The sequence below is a fragment of the Nycticebus coucang genome, chromosome 6, assembly GCF_027406575.1.
Source record: "Nycticebus coucang isolate mNycCou1 chromosome 6, mNycCou1.pri, whole genome shotgun sequence".
Taxonomy (NCBI): Eukaryota; Metazoa; Chordata; class Mammalia; order Primates; family Lorisidae; genus Nycticebus; species Nycticebus coucang.
Window position 1 is genome coordinate 101,244,330 of NC_069785.1, and position 7,402 is coordinate 101,251,731.

Consider the following 7,402-nt stretch of genomic DNA (forward strand, 5'->3'; position numbering starts at 1 on the left):
CCTATATACTGGGGACAATAATTAATTTTTTTGAGACAGAGTCTCACTTTGTCACCATCAGTACAGTGCCATGGCATCATAACTTGCAGCAACCTCAAACTCTTGGGCTCAAGTGATCCTCTTGCCTCAGCCTCCCATGTAGCTGGGACTGTAGGCACCTGCCACAATGCCCTGCTATTTTTAGAGACAGGGTCTTGCTCTTTCTCAGGCTGGTGTTAAACTCCTAAACTCAAGCAATCCACCCGCCTCAGCCTCCCAGACTGCTAGGATTACAGGCGTAAGCTGCTGTACCCAGCTGACAATAATTGAATATTAAAATAATAAAAAACAATTCCATTTTAATGCCTTCAGAAAGCACAAAATTTTTATAAATTAGTTTTAAAAAAGATATGTAAGATCTCTACATTGACAACTATTAAACTCTTCATATAAAAATTAAAGAAGACCTAAGTAAATGGATACTTGATATGGATATTGTTAAAATATCCATTCTCCTGAAACTGATCTATGCATTCAAACCAATTTGAATAAAAATCCCAACAGCTGGCCAGGCAAGGTGGCTCATGCTGTACTCCTAGAGCTGTTCGGACTGAGGTGAGAAGATATCTTGAGTTCAGGAGTTCAAGACAAGGCTAAGCAAAAGTGAGATCCATCTCTATTAAAAATAGGAAAACTAGCTGAGTGTTGTGGTTGTCTGTAGTCCCAGCTGCTTGGGAGGATGAGGTAGGTGGATTATTTGAGCTCAGGAGTTCAAGACCAGCCTGAACAAGAGGGAGACCCTGTCTCTATTAAAAATAGAAAAACTAGCCTGGTGTTGTGGCAGTTGCCTATAGTCCCAGCTACACAGGAGGCTGAGGCAGGAGGATCACTTGAGTCCAGGAATTTGAGGTTGCTGTGAATATGATGCCATGGCACTCTACCCAGGGGGACAGAGTGAGACTCTGTCTCAAAATAAAATGAAAAAAAAAAAAATCCCAACTAGTTTACCAGCTGATTCTAAAATTATATGGAAAAGTAAAAGCCTTAGAATAGCCAAAACAAAGAGAAGAACAAAGTTAGAGAACTTATACTATCTGATCTTAAGACTTGTTATAAAAATTCAATAACCACACCTGTGTGGAATTAGCATAAAGTTAGGTCCGTGAAACAAAGCAAAGAGTCTAGAAATAGACTCTCATGTAAATGTGTATTTCTGACAAAGAAAGTTGTTAAGATAATTCAGTGGCGGAAGAAAAGTTAGTTTCTACGAAATTAAAAATAAACTATGACCGTTATACCACACCATGCAAAAAATAATTAAAAATGTATAATAGGTCATAAAAAACTAAAACCTTGAAATTTTGGAAGAAAATATAGGAAAATATTTTCATAATCTTAGTGGGGAATAATTTCTTAGGACACAAAAAGCACTAACCCTGAAAAAGAAAAATCAATAAATTGACTTCATCACAATTAAAAAATTCTGCTCATCTGAAGAAAGACACTATTAGAAAATTAAAAGACAAACACAGACTTAAAGAAAATATTGATAATACATATATGTGATAATAGGCTTCTCATGAGTCAATAATAAACAATTTAAAAAGTCAAAAAAAGGGGGAGAAATTAAAGATGGTGGCCGAGTAACGGCTTCCCTGCAACTGGGAACAGAATGGAGCAAGCAGAAAAAAGGATTTCTGACATTGAAGACAAACCTTTCAAACGCTCCCAAACCCTCAAAGAAGAAGAGAAATGGAGAGCAAAAACAGACCCATTTGAGAAATGGGACCCATGAGAAATGGAGAGTTCTCAGAGAGCTCTCGGATAAATTGAAGAAAACCAATATTCGTCTTATAGGGATCCCCGAAAGGGACGAAGTGGCTTCACAAGGCACAGAGTCTCTTCTCCATGAGATTATGAAGGAGAACTTTTCAGATGTGCCAAGAGATTCCGAAGTTCAGATAGCAGACAGTTTCAGAACTCCAGCACAACTCAACCTGAATAAGACATCCCCCAGACACATCATAATCAATTTCACTAAAGTTAATATGAAGGAGAAAATTCTAAAAGCTGCCAGACGAAAGAAAACCATTACCTACAAGGGGAAGAATATCAGAAAAACTGCTTATCTCTCTGCTGAAACCTTTCAAGCTAGAAGAGGATGGTCATCGACTTTTAATCTCCTAAAACAAAATAACTTTCAACCCAGGATCCTGTACCCAGCTAAACTGAGCTTCATTTATGACAGAGAAATTAAATACTTCAGTGACATTCACATGTTGAAGAAATTTGCCGCAACTAAACCAGCTCCCCAGGACATTCTTATACCTATCCTCCATAAAGACCAGCGTAATTCTCCACCACAAAAGTAAACCCACCCAAAAAATTTTTGACTTCCAACTTCCAACTTCCACAGTCGCAAAAGGATTAAAAATGTCCACCAGTCTCTCGAAAGGCTTATCAATACTCTCAATTAATGTGAATGTTTTAAATTGTTCTCTAAGGAGGAATAGGTTGGCGGACTGGATACTCTACTCATCTCAAGCCAGATATCTGCTGCATCCAAGAATCACGTCTTATACTAAAAGACAGATATAGACTCAAGGTGAAGGGATGGTCATCTATATTCCAGGCAAATGGAAAGCAGAAAAAAGCAGGCGTTGCAATCCTGTTCGCAGACGCAATAGGCTTTAAACCAACCAAAATAATTAAGGATAAGGATGGACACTTCTTATTTGTTAAAGGTAATACTCAATATGATGAGATCTCAATTATTAATATCTATGCGCCCAACCACAACGCACCTCAATTTATAAGAGAAACTCTAACAGACATGAGCAACTCGATTTCCTCCACTTCCATAGTAGTTGGAGATTTTAACACCCCTTTAGCAGTCCTGGATAGATCCTCCAAAAAGAAGCTAAGCAAAGAAATTTTAGATTTAAACTCAACCATTCAACATCTGGACTTAACAGACATTTACAGAACATTTCATCCCCAAAAAACTGAATACACATTCTTCTCATCAGCCCACGGAACATACTCCAAAATCGACCACATCCTAGGCCACAAATCTAACCTCAGCAAATTTTTAAAAATAGAAATTATTCCTTGCATCTTCTCAGACCATCATGGAATTAAAGTTGAACTCAAAAACAACAGGAACCTGCATATCCATACAAAAACATGGAAGCTAAACAACCTTATGCTGAAGGATACATGGGTTATAGACTAGATTAAGAAGAAAATCACCATATTTTTGGAACAAAACAATAATCAAGACACGAATTACCAGAACCTCTGTGATACTGCAAAGGCAGTCCTAAGAGGGAAATTTATAGCACTGCAAGCCTTCCTCAAGAAAACGGAAAGAGAGGAAGTCAATAACTTAATGGAACATCTCAAGCAACTGGAGAAATAAGAACACTTCAACCCCAAATGCAGCAGAAGAAAAGAAATAACCAAAATCAGAGCAGAATTAAATGAAATTGAAAACAAAAGAATTATACAACACATCAATAAATCCAAAAGCTGGTTTTTTGAAAAGATCAATAAATAGATAAACCTTTAGCCAACCTAACCAGGAAAAAAAAAGAGTAAAAGCTCTAATTTCATCAATCAGAAATGGTAATGATGAAATAACAACAGACCCCTCAGAAATTCAAAAAATCCTTAACGAATACTACAAGAAACTCTACTCTCAGAAATATGAAAATCTGAAAGAAATTGACCAATACCTGGAAGCACGCCACCTACCAAGACTTAGCCAGAACGAAGTGAAAATGTTCAACAGGCCTATATCAAGTTCTGAAATAGCATTAACTATACAAAATCTCCCTAAAAAGAAAAGCCCAGGACCAGATGGCTTTACGTCAGAATTCTACCAAACATTTAAAGAAGAACTAGTACCTATACTACTAAACCTCTTCCAAAATATAGAAAAAGAAGGAATATTACCCAGCACATTCTACGAAGCAAACATCACCTTGATCCCCAAACCAGGGAAAGACCCAACAAGTAAAGAAAATTACAGACCAATATCACTAATGAATATAGATGCTAAAATACTCAATAAGAGCCTAACAAACAGAATCCAACAACACATCAAAAAAATTATACACCATGTCCAAGTCGGATTTATCCCAGGGTCTCAAGGCTAGTTCAATATACGTAAATCTATAAATGTAATTCAACACATAAACAAACTTAAAAATAAAGATGATATGATTCTTTCAATTGATGCAGAAAAAGCTTTGATAATATCCAGCATCCCTTCATGATCAGAGCACTTAAGAAAATTGGTATAGAAGGGACATTTCTTAAACTAATAGAGGCCATCTACAGCAACCCCACAGCCAATATCGCATTGAATGGAGTTAAATCTAAATCATTTCCACTTAGATCAGGAACCAGGCAATGTTGCCCATTGTCTCCATTGCTCTTTAACATTGTAATGGAAGTTTTAGCCATTGCAATTAGCAAAGAAAAGGCGATCAAGGGTATCTGCATAGGGTCAGAAGAGATCAAACTTTCACTCTTCACAGATGATATGATCGTATATCTGGAAAACACTAGGGATTCTACTACAAAACTTTTAGAAGTGATCAAGGAATATAGCAATGTCTCAGGCTACAAAATCAACACCCATAAATCTGTAGCCTTTATATATACCAACAATAACCAAGCCGAACAAACAGTCAAGGACTCTATTCCTTTCACAGTAGTGCCAAAGAAGATGAAATATTTGGGAGTATACCTAACAAAGGACGTGAAAGATCTCTACAAAGAGAACTATGAAACTCTAAGAAAAGAAATAGCTGAAGATGTTAACAGATGGAAAAACATACCATGCTCATGGCTGGGAAGAATCAACATTGTTAAAATGTCCATACTGCCCAAAGCAATATATAATTTTAATGCAATTCCTATTAAAACTCCATTGTCATACTTTAAAGATCTTGAAAAAATAATACTTTGTTTTATATGGAATCAGAAAAAACCTCGAATAGCCAAAACATTACTGAGCAATAAAAACAAAGCAGGAGCTTTTTCTGCCTGTGGATGCTTCCGAGGAAGCATCGTTAAAGTCTCTCTTCCCACTGCCGTCATGTCTAAGTCAGAGTCTCCTAAAGAGCCAGAACAGCTGTGGAAGCTATTGCTTGGAGGGTTGAGCTTTGAAACGACTGATGAGAGTCTGAGGAGCCATTTTGAGCAATGGGGAACGCTCACAGACTGCCTGGTAATGAGAGATCCAAACACCAAGCGCTCCAGGGGCTTTAGGTTTGTTACATATGCCACTGTGGAGGAGGTGGATGCAGCAATGAATGCAAGGCCACACACAGTGGATGGAAGAGTTGTGGAACCAAAGAGAGCTGTTTCCAGAGAGGATTCTCAAAGACCTGGTGCCCACTTTACTGTGAAAAAGATCTTTGTTGGTGGCATTAAAGAAGATACTGAAGAACATCACTTAAGAGACTATTTTGAACAGTATGGGGAAATTGAAGTGATTGAAATCATGACTGACCAAGGCAGTGGCAAGAAGAGGGGCTTTGCTTTTGTTACATTTAATGACCATTATTCTGTGGATAAGATTGTCATTCAGAAATACCATACTGTGAATGGCCACAACTGTGAAGTAAGGAAAGCCCTGTCAAAGCAAGAGATGGCTAGTGCTTCGTCCAGCCAAAGAGGTCGAAGTAGTTCTGGAAACTTTGGTGGGGGTCATGGAGGTGGTTTTGGTGGAAATGACAACTTTGGCCGTGGAGGAAACTTCAGTGGTCGTGTTGGCTTTGGTGGCAGCTGTGGTGGTGGTGGATATGGTGGCAGTGGGGATGGCTAGAATGGATTTGGTAATGATGGAAGCAATTTTGGAGGTGGTGGAAGTTACAATAATTTTGGCAATTACAACAATCAGTCATCAAATTTTGGACCTATGAAGGGAGGAAATTTTGGAGGCAGAAGCTCTGGCCCTTATGGTGGTGGCAGCCAATACCTTGCCAAACCACGAAACCAAGGTGCTATGGTGGTTCTAGTAGCAGCAGTAGCTATGGCAGTGGCAGAAGGTTTTAATTATTCCCAGGAAAAAAAGCTTAGCAGGAGAGGAGAGCCAGAGAAGTGACAGGGAAGCTACAGGTTACAACAGATTTGTGAACTCAGCCAAGCACAGTGGTGGCAGGGCCTAGCTGCTACAAAGAAGACATGTTTTAGACAATACTCATGTGTATGGGCAAAAAACTCGAGGACTGTATTTGTGACTAATTATCTAACAGGTTATTTTAGTTTCTGTTCTGTGGAAAGTGTAAAGCATTCCAACAAAGGGTTTTAATGTAGATTTCTTTTTTTTTGCACCCATGCTGTTGATTGCTAAATGTAATAGTCTGATCATGACGCTGAATAAATGTGTCTTTTTTTTTTTTTTTTTAATGTGCTGTGTAAAGTTAGTGTACTCTGAAGCCATTTTGGTAAACTTTCCAAGTGTGAAGCTAGAATTCCTTCAGGGTGATGCTAGGTTCTATTTGAAATTCATTTACAACCTGCTTGGGTGAAGAAGCCATTGTCTTCAGAAACTTTGGTGTAGTTGAACTGAGGGTTACTGTTGTGACCTGAAGCTCACCATTTAAAGGGGTCATCCAAGGAAAATCATGGAATTATTGGTTATAAAGGTGATTGCTGGCATATCCTATGCAATATATCTAAATTGAATAATGGTACCAGATAAAATTACAGATGAGAATGAAGCTTGTGTATCTACCATTATCATGTGTAATCAATAAACGATTTAATTCTCTTGAAAAAAATTAAAAAAAAGCAGGAGGAATCATGCTACCAGACCTGAGACTGTACTATAAATCCATAGTGATCAAAACAGCATGGTACTGGCACAAAAGCAGAGAAGTAGATGTCTGGAACAGAACAGAGAACCAAGAGATGGATCCAGCTACTTACTGTTATTTGATCTTTGACAAGCCAATTAAAAATATTCAGTGGGGAAAAGATTCCCTATTTAGCAAATGGTGCTGGGTAAACTGGCTGGCAACCTGTACAAGATTGAAACTGGACCCACACGTTTCACCATTAACTAAGATAGACTCTCACTGGATAAAAGATTTAAACTTAAGACATGAAACTATAAAAATACTTGAAGAAAGTGCAGGGAAAACTCTTGAAGAAATCGGCCTGGGTGAATATTTTATGAGGAGGACTCCCCAGGCAATTGAAGCAGTATCATAAATACACTACTGGGACCTGATCAAACTAAAAAGCTTCTGCACAGCCAAGAACATAGTGAGTAAAGCAAGCAGACAGCCCTCAGAATGGGAGAAAATATTTGCAGATTATACCTCTGATAAAGGTCTAATAACCAGAATCCACAGAGAACTCAAACGTATTAACAAGAAAAGAACATGTGAACCCATCTCAGGGT

General features: G+C 38.1%; 1 pseudogene; it reads left to right on the forward strand.

Annotated features, from left to right (window-relative positions):
• Nucleotides 1-5,086: 5,086 nt before the first annotated feature.
• Nucleotides 5,087-6,410, forward strand: LOC128588324 (heterogeneous nuclear ribonucleoprotein A1-like; annotated as a pseudogene).
• The last annotated feature ends 992 nt before the right edge of the window (nucleotides 6,411-7,402 follow it).